This window comes from Equus przewalskii, chromosome X (assembly GCF_037783145.1).
Source record: "Equus przewalskii isolate Varuska chromosome X, EquPr2, whole genome shotgun sequence".
Lineage (NCBI taxonomy): Eukaryota > Metazoa > Chordata > Mammalia > Perissodactyla > Equidae > Equus > Equus przewalskii.
Genome location: NC_091863.1, coordinates 116,734,242 through 116,748,006, shown reverse-complemented (window position 1 = coordinate 116,748,006; position 13,765 = coordinate 116,734,242). Strand labels below are relative to the sequence as shown.

At 36.8% G+C, this 13,765-nt stretch overlaps 1 long non-coding RNA gene across 1 annotated transcript in view; it reads left to right on the top strand.

Moving 5' to 3' along the window:
- LOC139081192 (uncharacterized) overlaps window positions 1-13,765 on the top strand; it is a 53,973-nt gene that overhangs the window by 15,458 nt on the left and 24,750 nt on the right. The window contains exon 6 of the long non-coding RNA XR_011536315.1: window positions 11,192-11,325. This is a non-coding gene — a long non-coding RNA (uncharacterized lncRNA). The remainder of the gene's footprint in view (window positions 1-11,191; window positions 11,326-13,765) is intronic.

Sequence of the window (13,765 nt, the reverse complement as noted above, 5' to 3'; positions counted from 1 at the left end):
CAAATGTTGGGTTGTATTTTCGTGTTGTTGATGGTTTCCTTTGCTGTGCAGAAGGTTTTAAGTTTGATTTAGTCCCATTTGTTTGTTTTTGTATTGTTTCACTTGCCTGGTTAGACATGGTACTTGAAAATATGCTGCTAAGACCAGTGTTGAAGAGCATAGCACCTATGTTTTCCTGTAGAAGTTTTATGGTTTCAGGTCTTATGTTCATGTCTTTAATCCATTTTGAGTTAATTTTTGTGTATGGTGTAAGATCATGGTCTACTTTCATTCTTTTGCATGTGGTTGTCCAATTTTCCGAAGGCCATTTATGGAAGAGACATTCCTTTCTCCATTTTGTGTTCTTGGCTCCTGTGTTGAAAATTAGCTGTCCATAGATGTGTGGGTTATTTCTGGACTCTAGATTCTGTTCCATTGATCTGTGTGTGTGTGTGTGTTTGTGCCAGTAACAGGCTGTTTTGTTTACTATAGCTTTATAGTATGTTTTGAAATCAGCAAGTGTGATACCTCAAGCTTTGTTCTTTTTTCTCAGGAGTCTTTTGGCTATTCATGGTCTTTTGTTGTTCCATATAAATTTTAGGATTCTTTGTTTTCTGTCTGTGAAAAATGTTGTTGGAACTTTGATAGGGATTGCATTGAATTTGAAGATTGATTTAAGAAGTATAGACATTTTAACTATGTTAATTCTTCCAGTCCAAGAGCACGGAATATCTTTCCATTTCTTTGCGTCTTCTTCAGTTTCTTTCAACAGTGTTTTATAGTTTTCAGTGTGCAGATCTTTCACCTCTTCGATTAGGTTTATTCCTAGATATTTTCTTCTTTGTGTTGCAATTGTAAATAGGATTGTAGTATTAATTTCTCTTTCTGCTATGTCATTGTTAGTATATAGAAATGCAACTCATTTTTGTGTGTTGATTTTGTATCCTGCAACTTGACCTTATTCATTTATTATTATTAAAAGTTTTTAGTGGATTCCTTAGGGTTTTCTATATATAAAATCATGTCATCAGCAAATAGTGACAGTTTCACTTCTTTCTTTCCAATTTGGACCCTTTTATTTCGTTTTCTTGACTGATTGCTCTGGCTAAGACTTCCAGTGCTATCTCAAGAGTGGTGAAAGTGGGCATCCATGTCTGGTTCCTGTTCTTAGAGACTGACCTTTCAGTTGTTCTCCATTGAGAATGATATTAGCTGTGGGTTTGTCATATATGGCCTTTATTATGCTGAGGTATTTTCCCTCTAAACCCATTTTATTAGGTTTTTATCATAAATGGATGCTGTATCTTGTCAAATGCTTTCTCTGCATCTATTGAGATGATCATGTGATTTTTATTCTTCTTTTTTTTAATGTGGTGCATCACATTGATTGATTTTCAGATGTTGAACCATCCCTGCATCCCTGGAATAAATCCCACTTGATCATGGTGGATGATCTTTACAATGTATTGTTGTATTCGATTTGCTAGCATTTTGTTGAGGATTTTTGCTTCTGGGTTCATAGTGATATTGGCCTGTAGTTTTCTTTTTTGTGTTATCCTTGTCTGGTTTTGGTATAAGGGTAATTTTAGCTTCATAGAATGAGATAGGAAGCTTCCACTCCTCTTCCATATTTTGGAACAGTTTGAGAAGGATAGGTATTAAGTCTTTGTTAAATGTTTGGTAGAGTTCACCAGGGAAGCCGTTGGGTCCTGGGCTTTTATTTTTTGGGAGGCTTTTGATTACCATATTGATCTCCTTACTGGTGATTGGCTTATTCAGATTCTCTATTCCTTATTGATTCAGTTTTGGAAGGTCAGATGATTCTAAGAATTTATCCATTTCTTCTAGATTATTCAATTTATTGGCATATAGTTTTTCATAGTATTCTCTTATAATCTTTTGTATTTCTGAGGTATCTGTTGTAATTTCTCCTCTTTCATTTCTGATTTTATTTATTTGAGTCTTCTCTTTTTTTTTCTTTGTGAGTCTAGCTAAAGGTTTGTCAATTTTATTTATCTTTTCAAAGAACTAGCTCTTGGTTTCATTGATTATTTTCTATTGTTATTTTAGTCTCTATTTCATTTATTTCTGCTCTGATTTTTATTATTTCCTTCCTTCTCCTGATTCTGGGCTTTGTTTGTTCTTCTTTTTCCAGTTCCTTTAGGTGCACTAACAGTCTAATAATCGTTAGATTGTTTATTTGAGATTCATCTTGTTTGTTGAGGTAGGCCTGTGTTGCTATAAACTTCCCTCTTAGAACCACTTTTGCTGTATCCTATACATTTTGGAATGTTGTATTTTCACTTTCATTTGTGTCTAGGTTTTTTTTATATCTTCTTTTATTTCTTCATTGACACAATCATTCTTCAGTAGCATTTTGTGCCTTTTCTGATTTTCTTCATGTAGTTGATTTCTGGTTTCATAATTTTGTGGCCAGAAAAGCTGCTTGGTATTTTTTCAGTCTTCTTAAATTTATTGAGACTTGTTTAGTGGCCTAATATGTGATCAATCCTGGAGAATGTTCCATGTGCATTTGAAAAGAATGTGTATTCTGTGGGTTTTGGATGGAATGTTCTGTATGTATCTACTAAGTCCATCTGGTCTAATGTGTGGTTTAAGGCCAGTGTTTCCTTATTGTTCTTCTGTTTGGATGATCTATCCATTGGGGTAATTGGAGTATTAAAGTCCGCTACTCTTATTGTGTTACTATCTATTTCTCCTTTTATGTCTGTTAATAATTGCTTTATATATTTAGGTGCTCCTATGTTGGGTGCATAGATACTTACGAGTGTTATATCCTCTTGGATTGTTCTCTGTATCATTATGTAGTATGTAGGGCCTTTCTTTGTTTCTTGTTACAGTTTTTATTTTAAAGTCTATTTTGTCTCATATAATTATTGCTACCCCAACTTTCTTTCCATTGCTATTTGCATGTAGCATCTTTTTCAATCCCTTCACTTTCAGTTTGTGAATGTCTTTAGGTCTGAAGTCTGTCTCTTGTATTCAGCATATAAATGAGTCTTGTTTTTTTATCCAATCAGCCACCCTATGCATTTTAATTGGAGCATTTAGTCCATTGACACTTAAAGTAGCTATTGGTAAATATGTACTTATTGCCATTTTTTTATCCTTTTTCGGAGTCTTTTAGTAGTTCTTCTCTGTTCCTTTCTTCCTCTCCTGCTCCCTTCTCTTGTGGTTTCATGGCTTTCTACAGTATTATGTTTGGGTTCCTTTCTCTTAATTTTTTGTGTATTTATTATAGGTTTCTGGTTTGTGATTAATATGAGGTTCATGTATAATAATCTACGTATATAGCAGTTTATATTGAGTTGATGGTCTCTTTAGTTTGACCTCTTTCTAAAAGCTCTATTCTTTTGCTTCCCTCCTCCCACATTTTATGTTTTTGATATCATACTTAACCTCTTAATTTGTGTGTATGTATCCATTACCCTCTTATCATTGAATTAGATAATTTTAGTACTTTTGTCTTCTGACCTTCAAATATGAAGGTCTTCATAGGTGGTTGATCTGCTGCCTTTACTGTATTTTTGCCTTTACCAATGATTTTATTTCTTTTTTTGATAAATTTTTTATTCCTGTTTGGGGTCTTCTCTTTCCCACTTAAATAAGTGCCTTTAGCAATTCTTGTAATGCTGGTTTCTTGGTGATAAATTCCTTAGTTTTTGTTTGTCTGGGAAGCTCTTTATCTCTTCTTCCATTCTGAATGATAGCCTTGCCTGGGCGAGTATTCTTGGCTGTAGTTTTTTTTTCCTTTCAGCACTTTAAATATATTGTACCACTCCCTTCTATCCTGTTAGGTTTTGGCTGAGAAGTATGCTGATAGGCTTTGTATGTCACTTGTTGCCTTTCTCTTGAAGCTTTTAGGATTCTCTCTTTATCTTTAATTTTGGACATTTTAATTATAATGTATCTTGGTGTGGGCCTGTTGGTGTTCATCTTTTTTGGTGCTCTTTGTGCTTCCTGTACTTGGATGTCTGTTTCCTTCCTTAGGTTAGGAAACTTGTTTTTTTTTTTTTCTGCTTTATTTCCCAAACCCCCCCACCCCCGGTACATAGTTGTATATCTTAGTTGCAGGTCCTTCTAGTTGTGGGATGTGGGACGCCACCTCAACATGGCCTGTCGAGCAGTGCCATGTCCGCACCCAGGATCCAAACCCTGGGCCGCCACAGCAGAGCACGCGAACTTAACCACTCGGCCATGGAGCCGGCCCCTGGTTAGGAAAGTTTTTAGCAATTGTTTCTTTAGATAGATTCTCTGCCCCTTTGTCTTTCTCTTATCCTTCTGGGACACCTATAATGCAAATGTTAGTGCACTTGATGTTGTCCCAGAGTTCCCTTAGACTGTTCTCATTCTTTTTAATCCTTTTTTCCTTTATCTGTTCAGCTTGGGTGATTTCCCATAGTCTTTTGCCCAGCTTGCTGATCCGTTCATCTGTATCATCTACCTTGCTATTGAGTAACTCTAGTGAATTTTTCATTTCCAATATTGTGTTATTCATCTCTGATTGGTTCTTTTTTATATTTTCCAGTTCTTTGTTGGAGTTCTCACTGAGATCATCCATTCTTCTCCCAAGATCAGTGAACATCCTTATAACTTTTTGCTTGAACTCTTTGTCAGTTAGATTATTTATTTCTGTTTCATTTAATTCATTTTCTGGGGTTTTGTCCTGTTCCCTTACTTGGAATGTATTCCTTTGTCTCCTCATTTTGCTTCTTTCTCTGTGCTTATATCCATGTATTAGGTTGGTCAGCTGCATCTCCTGATCTTGGAGAGGTGGTTTATATAAGAGATGCTTTTTGTGGTTGAGCAGTTTGCTGCCCTGTCAAATGTTCCAGGAGTGACCCCTGTGTGGACTATGTGTGTCTTGTTGTGGCAGGGTTTCTTTTGCTGAAGATGCCCAGGGAGACTAGGCTGTCCCCCGGCCAGCTGGTTGTAATCCTCAGCTGCGTGTGCCTGCTATGGATCCTTCAGTCACTTTATCACGTTTGAGGAGCCCCAGCATAGTTGGCTATGAGGTCTAATAGTACATTCCTTTTCTAGTTTTTTCTGTTAAGTGAGTAGGCCTGCAGTGTGGCTGGTTGCTAGGCTCAGGGGCTTACAATTGCTGTAGGCCTCTGGCCTGCAAGGCTGTTGTTAGTGCTCTCAGGATTGCATCTGGGTGGGGCTTGCCCCAGGCACAGGAGCACCCAATTGTTTCAGACTTTGAAAGTGGAGGCCAATCCCTTATGTGGCTGTTTGAGAAGCACAGGTCTTCTGCTGCTGGTAAGCCCCAAGGCCCACAGGTCCACACATGCTATCAACACATTCCTGGCCCATGCACAGGTCCTGACCCCCTGGGGTGTACCCAGTCGCCCCACTGCAGAGGTCCCCACACACTTCAACAACGCCCCATCCACTCCACCCGCTTCTCATACACGCTCTGCCTAGCAGAGGGGCACCCACTTGCCTGCTTGTAGAGGATCCAGGCACCCAGTCTTTGCAGGTCAAAAAGTTGCCTGAGGGCTTGGTGTTGGGTGGGACCAGTCCCTAGGGTGGGCTGCCTGCCCTGGCTGAGCTGGATTAATTTGATGCTGTGGTGGGCAGGGCAGACCCTGGGCTAACATGCCATGGGAAGAACGCCAATGGTGTCTGCCAGAGTCTGTCAACACACCTGTACCAGGTCATGAGAATGGCTGCCACTAATGTCTCAGTCTCTGGAGAGGTCTCACCTCTCACTGAGATGCACCCATAGCCTGTCAAGTGAGTCTCTTTTCACCAAAGGACTATGTACCTTTCTGGTGATTTTATGTTGCTTTCTGAAACAGGTGAATTTGTCTGTGGGCCCTTTAAGAGCTGGCTTTTTTTCTGCTTATATCCAGTAGGTTTTCTAGGGGTATTCCCTATTGTAGTTAATAGCCAGCAAAGCCAGATATTATGACACTCGTCTCAGATGTATTGAGTCCAAAGGATGCTTATAGCGGTAATGTTCCCCTGCTCAGATCCCCTACTCCTCCTGGGAACGCTATGTACCTTAGGATTGCTCCTGGCCAGCTGTGAAGTGCCACAGCTTGTGAAGCTTTTTCTCTCCAGAAAGGAATTTCTGCCTCAGTTAAGACTGTCTCTTGTTGCAGGGCTTCTTTTTATCCCATTTTCAGTTCTCTCTCAGGGGTAATTGTTCCAAGAATAGTTGTAACTTGGTTGTGTTCATGGGGGGAGGTGAGTTCCAAGTCCACCTATGCCACCATCTTGACATCAATTCTAAAGTGATTTATCTCTTAAAAATACCCCCAAAGCATTTCATATGGATGTCTGTGTTTGTGTGTACGTCTCTCTCCCTCTCACTCACTTCTCCCCCTCTCTGCCTCCTTTCCTCCCTTCCTTCCCCTTCCAGATAGTTTAACTTTCAAGATTAGGTTCTGCTGTTCTTCACCTCACATTGTCTCAACAAGTAGCCATTAAAAATAAGGCAGATTATAGCACTGCCTTGTATCTAGGCTCCCCACTTCACTCCTCACATTCTGGCTGCTAGAACTCTGCTGTGGATTCTAGACCATTAAACTGTGTAAAGCAGGATTTTTGCCAGCTTCTCCAGATTTGGATAGTCAGACATGTGAAATGAAACCTCATGAGAGATATTTGGATCTCCTGCCACTCTGGACTCTTTGCTGTTCCTGAGACACCCCCAGTGAAGTCCCACCCCAGTCCTTTGCACTGGCTATTCCCTCTGCCTGAATTCTCTTCCTCCCAGGTCTAAGTTGGGTTAGCTACTTAAACTGCAAATCTTTTCTCAAGTGTCTTCTACTCAACCATGCCTATGGTGACCTCTTATTTAATTCACTATCCTCATCCCTGTACTCAACTCTCCCATGCCCCTTACCCCGCTCTACATTTTCTAATTTATTTCATATCACTTGTCACATTTTAGCATGGTTTATCATTTACTCATTGTGTCTTCTCCGGAGGGAACAACCATCCCGGTTTCCTCTGGGACTGACAGGCTTCCCAGGGTATGGGACTTTTCAGTTTTAAGACCATGAAAGTCCCAGGCAAACTGAGATGAATTGGCCACCTTGTTTCCTTGTCTTTCTCCTCTCAGCAGAATGAAACCTTCACAACTGTGGAGATCTCTGTTTTGTTCAGTGATTTATCCCACACATCAACAACAGTGCCTCACACATAGTAGGCAGTTAATAAATCTTTGCTGAATGAAGGAAGGAAAGACTAAAGAATAAGAATTACAGTGCTTACATCCTGGTAGCTAGGCATGTAGATTCTAAATGAACCTGCTATATGTTATTTGGGAGGACAGAATCAAATTTACTGATAATTACTTAGGTTTCTAAGTCACATTTTAGTTCACAAAAGTGTTATTTCCCTATATCCTGCCTCATTAAATCTTAATGGCAGTCCTACAGCATACAATGAATAATAATATCTATGGCATCAGATGTTTGTGAGGGTAAAAAGAGGTCATTCCCATAAAGGCATTTCCCCACTCCCTGACACTCAGCAAACACTCAGTGGATTTTCCTAATTTCATTACTATTGCTATCATCATTAATTGTGTTATTACTGAGATAGTCATTGGCCTCTTTTTCACAATGGGAAATTTGAGTATGAGAGAAGATTGGTGACTTGTTTAAAGCAAGTGAGTGCCTGATGCTAATGTTTTTAAAGATTTTCTTTTGCAATTTGTTTGATACAAATGTAATTCTCTCTTAGTTAAAACAAGGAAAGGTTTCCTTTTTTCTCACTTTATTGAGGTATACTTATTATACAAAAAATTGCACACATTTAATGTATACATTTTGATGAGTTTGAGCATATCCAGTCACCTGTGATACTATCACCACAATCAAAATAATAAAAATCTTCATCACCTCTAAAATATTTCTCTTGTCCCCTTGCTTTGTTCTTTCTTTTGTGATTTTGGCAAAATGAAAATATGTACAACTTAACCCACCCCTGACACTTCACATCAGTTTCGTTCAATATGCTTTTCATAATCAATGTTAATAGCCTGGTGCATTTCCCTTTTCTGTCTAGGCAGGTAGGTTACTCTTTTAATTTGTTTGTACAAGTATTGGGACCATAATCGATACATTACTTGCAGCTTTCTTTCACTTCCTAACAGTGCATCAAGGCCTTCCATCTAGGGTAATAGGACTCTATTTTGTTATATTTTTAAATTCAGCTTTACAGCCCATGCAGCGTTCATCTGGGTGCATTGTATGAAGTGAAATTTTCATTCATCTCCCCAGCCCGCTCCACTCCTCAGAAGTGCCAAATTGGCCCAGCACCATTTATCAATCAATTTTGCTTTGGTGTTATCTTTTTAAATTAATCTTCCAATACTGCAGTTTTAATTAATGAACCATTTAATATCTACTATCACAAATATTCCTCATTTCCTTTCTTTTTTGAGGTTTTCCTTGTATAATCTCACTTACTGAAGATTTACAGCTAAAATTTAACCTCACTTTTCAAATTTCTATAACACCACATTTGGCTTTCTAACTTATTTGCAGTAACGTGAGAATATTTTTTGAGAAAATGAACAATTAATATTGACTTACTGTCTCAGATCGTGTGTGTGTGTGTGTGTGGTGGGTCCTCTTCCAAAGCGGCCCTTTAAATTCCTTAGAAAAATTCTATAATTTTCTTTATGTAGGCTGAATAATTCTTCATGAGTGTATAGCTGAGTAATTTTTTTCTCGCTATTGTGAATTAGTTGTAAATTGGATTATGTTCATAAAATGTTGGTGTAGAGTGAAAGCAGTGATTTTTATTTGCTTATTTCTTAGTGCCCAGCTTACTACAATGTTTACCACTTTTCAGAGTTCTGGAGGCTTGATTTTCACATGTTATTTAGGAACTTAAAAGATATCCATGTATTTGTATTCCAAAATCAAAATTAAGCTTCATTTCATATTGTGTAAGTAGGCAAATTTTACACATGATGCACAAATGTCAGAGTTCATGGATGGGCATTAGTAGATTTGGGAACCCTCTAAAATAAGAAAAATAAATTTAGGAATATGATCATAAATATGTTTTTCAGAGTGGATGGAAGATAGATTTCATCAGATCCTCAAGTGTATCTATGTCAAAAAATATAAGAATACATACACAATATATTACGTGCTTTTAAAATATGTACATATGTAGATCATCTTTTAAAATATAGCTCTCTAACCCATTCATTAGAGTTTATTTTTTCAAATGAAATCAAACGTGATATTTTCCTCTCAAGTAGCTAATATACATCACAAACTTTTAGGAATCCATTTTGTGTCATTGATCACTTCGTTACTTTCTTTAAGTCTTTCCTCAAATATAACCATCTTGATGGAGCCTAAGGGGAGCAACCTACCCACCATCTTGACACCAATTCTATTCTCTCTATTCTGATCGACTCGTTAGTTTTTGCACAACATTGATTATCTTCTAACCTAATTTTGTTGTTTTATTAATTATTATTATTTTAATTTTCTCACCTCAGCTGAAAAATAGAGCATAGGTTCAATAGAGAGGTATTCTTTTCTATTTTGTTCACAGAGAATACCTTGTGTGCCAACAGTAGCACATGGCACATAGGATGTGCTCGTTAAATAATTGCTGAATAAAAATATAAAGAATATTCTAACAATAGAGGCAAACTTACCTAGTAAGAAAGATAATGCAGAGTACTCACATGTTGGTTAGTGGGCACAGATTCTAAATAATACTGTTACATGTTAATTTTTAATTGTCTTTGTAGGCATGGAATCACTTTTCATGATAATATAATCTCTTATGTTTCTAAGTAGCTTTTTAACTTACAGATGTGTTTTCCATAAGTTTAATGAAGATTCAATCCTATGTCATGGAATTCCTGCTGGTATCTGACTGAGGTCTTTTATGTGAGCATACATACAAAGGCATTTCCACACTTCCTGACCTGGGAGTAATCCTTCAGTGAATGTTAATGATTTCATTAGCATTCTTAGTGTTACTGCTATCATTATTATTAAAAGCAGTTACTTCATTTTTTATTCTGGATAGCAAGTGTGTGTGTAGAGAGGATGAATGATGTGTTTAAGCACACAAAACCGAGTGAGTGGCTGATGTTTTCATTCATTTTTAAAAAGTGAATATTCTTGGTCACTACTGTTAATATTAAAAGTAGTATTTTCAGAGTTTATCTAAGGAAAGAATTTAGAGATACAAATTGACAAATTTAATAACCTACACCAAAACTAATTCATTCCACACCTTTTCCATTATCTTTATTAAACTTGTGCTCCATCCCCCTCTCTGCATAAAAACAGACAAGAACATACGGACACATAGAAAACTCCATATATTTCCTTGTTTTTTATTCATTTTATAAGAAGAGGATTATTTTATGAAAACTGAGTATTATCCCACACATTTCTCTGAAAATTGCTTTCCTTCTTGGGCATTTTTCCGTAGACAGCCCTCTATATCACAGTATACTTTACTGTTTTATGTGTTAAAATTCACCTCAAACCAAATGGAATTCATTAGATGATATGAGTTCCAAAAAGGAATCAAATTATATCTTCCTGAAAAGAGCCAATGTATACAATAGAATTTTAGGAAAGTCATTTATTTCCTTGATTATTTAGTTTTTAAAACAATACCACACTGTTTGAATTTTTATAACTTGATGTTATCTTCTAGTTACTTTTGTCCTCACTAGCTGTTGTGGGTTAGATTGTGTCCCCAAAAAAGATATGTGGAAGCCCCAATACCCTAGTATCTCAGAATGTGACCTTATTTGGAAATAGGATCATTCTAATTGTAATTAGTTAAAATGAGGTCATACTAGAGTAGGGTGTTCCTTTATTCAATTTCACTGATATCCTTATAAGAGCAGGGAAATTTTGACACAGACACAGATGGAGAGAAGATGGTCATGTGAAGATGGAAGCATAGATTAGAGTCATGCTGCCAAAAGCCAGGGAATTCCTGGACCACCAGAAGCAGAAAGAGGCACGGAGAGACCTTCTCCTAGAAGCTTCGGAGGGAGCATGGCCCTGCCAATGCCTTGATTTTGGGCTTGTCGCATCCAGAACTGTGAAACAAATTTATATTGTTTAAAGCCACCCAAGTTTGTGCTACTTTCTTATGGCAGCACTAGGAAACTAATACACTGGCCTTCAGTATTTTTCGTAAGTTATTAATTCCCACTAATATATTCTTACAGGTGGAGTTTATCAGCTATTTGTCAAGTTACCAAAAAGTTCCCACAGAGATTTTAATCTGATTATCTTAAAAACATAGATGAAATTGAGAAAATTCCACATTTCTACAGTGTCAACTTCATGTTTGGGAGCATGGGTATGTATCGATCATTTAAACTCTTGTTTTATGTAATGCAGCTTTGCATTTTAATTATAGGTCCTGAAATCTTCTTAATACATACTCGTAGTAGTTTACATTTTGTGTTTCTGTTGTATTTTTGTTTCTTTTTCACTTTCTACATGTTGGATTCTATAATGTAAAGACAATGATATTTTTCAATTTATGCTTTTGGTTCATTTTTAAAAGAATATATTCTGCATTCTCCTTTCCTCATTTGAGTATTTTACTTTCTTTTTCTCCACTTTTATTGGGATATAATTGACAGATAAAATTATGTATATTTAAGGTGCACAGCATGATGTTTTGATATGCATATACATTGTAAAATGATTACCACAATCAAGCAAATTAACATATCATTATCTCATATAGTTACCATGTTTTTGTAAGTAGTGAGAACACTTGAAATCTACTCTCTTAGCAAATTTCAATTGTGCAATAATATTATTAACCAAATTCACCATGCTGTACATTTGATCTCTAGAACTTATTCATCTTATAACTGAAAGTTTGTACCCTTTGACCAACATCTCCCCATTTCCCTCATCCCCCAGCCCCTAATAACCACTGATCTACTCTCTGCTTCTATGAGTTTGACTTTTAAGATTCCACATATAAGTGAGATCATGCAGTATTTTCACTTTTTTACTTTCTATGTAGATAATTATTTTTTATAATTTGGATACATTATATCATCATAACAAAGATACACACCACATCTGGAAATTCCCTGACCTGTCAAGCGCACAGATCAGTCAGTAGCCTTTCACTTGGGGACCCAGGAAACTGATTCTCTTTCTGAAACCCAGTCTCAGGAAATGTGGTTTGAGGAACTTTAATACCAGCCTGTCCAGGGCTGTCCAGGCGGTCACGTGAAAGCCCAACTCACTAGAAAACTTTGGATTTGAAGAAAGATGATTTATGAGTGAAATTTCAGCCTAGCTATTAAGCCAGCCTCCTCACTATAGGCACAGCCTTGGATGTGCACACATGACATGTGTGTTGACGTGTTCACAGTGTAATTTAAAAATACCAAAATAATAATTCTTAATTCTGCATTGTTATGTAAAAAAATACTGTATATTGTCATACATTATGCCTATACAAACATGTTGATTCCTTTGATCCTTGAGATAAGCTTCTAAATTAGGAATACTGGGAGAATCTCCTCCATAGGAGTGACGTGATGATTAAAAGGCAAGTCCTGCATACAAGCACTGAGCACATCATCTGACTCATTCTCAGCCCTCCGTCAATCCTAAATGTATTGATTTTATTAAAATTACTACCACTGCTCCTGACATTTTTGAGAACAGATATTTTTTTTTTTTTTGCTTAGAAAATTGAAGCTAGGAGAAGTATACTGACTTCATTAACTTTGCAGATGACGTATTTGACTTTTTTATGTTTTAAAAGTATGTACACATCGACATATACTTACATAGTGTTTGGGGTTGTATTTTACAAAATTGAATCTTATAATAAACATTCTACAATTTGCTTTTCTCACATAACAATACATCATAGATATCTATAGAATTCTATTCATATCCTGGTTTATATTCATATTTCCTGAAATCCACCATTTTAAACCATAAGGGATGAATTTTATAATGTGTTGAGTTCTGTATTTTTATATTTTCCCTCTGCCTAAAAATGAAATTTTGGCACTATTAGTTCTGTTCCTTAGATCTATGAAAACTCATCAGAGATCTTTCCATGATTTTTGTTTTTAAAGAGTTTCTTTTTTAGAGCAGGTTTAGGTTCACAGCAAAATTCAGCAGAGGGTCCAGAGATTTCCTGCTTACCCCCTGCCCCCACACATGCATAGCCTCCTCCATTATCAACATCCCCCACCAGAGTGGGACATTAGTTACAATTGATGACCCTCCATTGAGATGATCACCAAAAGTTGATACTTTACATTAGAGTTCGATCTTTGTGTTGTACATTCTGTGAATTTGGGCAAAAGCATAATGACATGTATCCATTGTTAGAGTATCATACAGAGTATTTTCACTGCCATAAAAATCGCCTGTGCTCTGCCTAGTCTGCCCTCCCCTCACAACCCTTAGCAAAAACTGCTCTTTTTACCGTCTCCATAGTTTTCTCTTTCCAGAATGTCATACAGTTGGAATCATACAGTAAGGAGCCTTTTCAGATTGGCTTCTTTACTCAGTAATATGTATTTAAGGTTCCTCCATGTGTTTTCATGGTTTGAGAGCTCCTTTCTTTTTATCACTGATTAATACTCTATTGTCTGTATGTACCGCAGTTTATTTATCCATTTGCCCAATGAAGGACATTTTGGTTGATCCAGGTTTTGGCAATTATGAATAAAGTGGCTAATACATTCATGTGCAGGTTTTTCTGTGGACATAAGTTTTCAACTCCTTTGGGTAAATACCAAGGAATG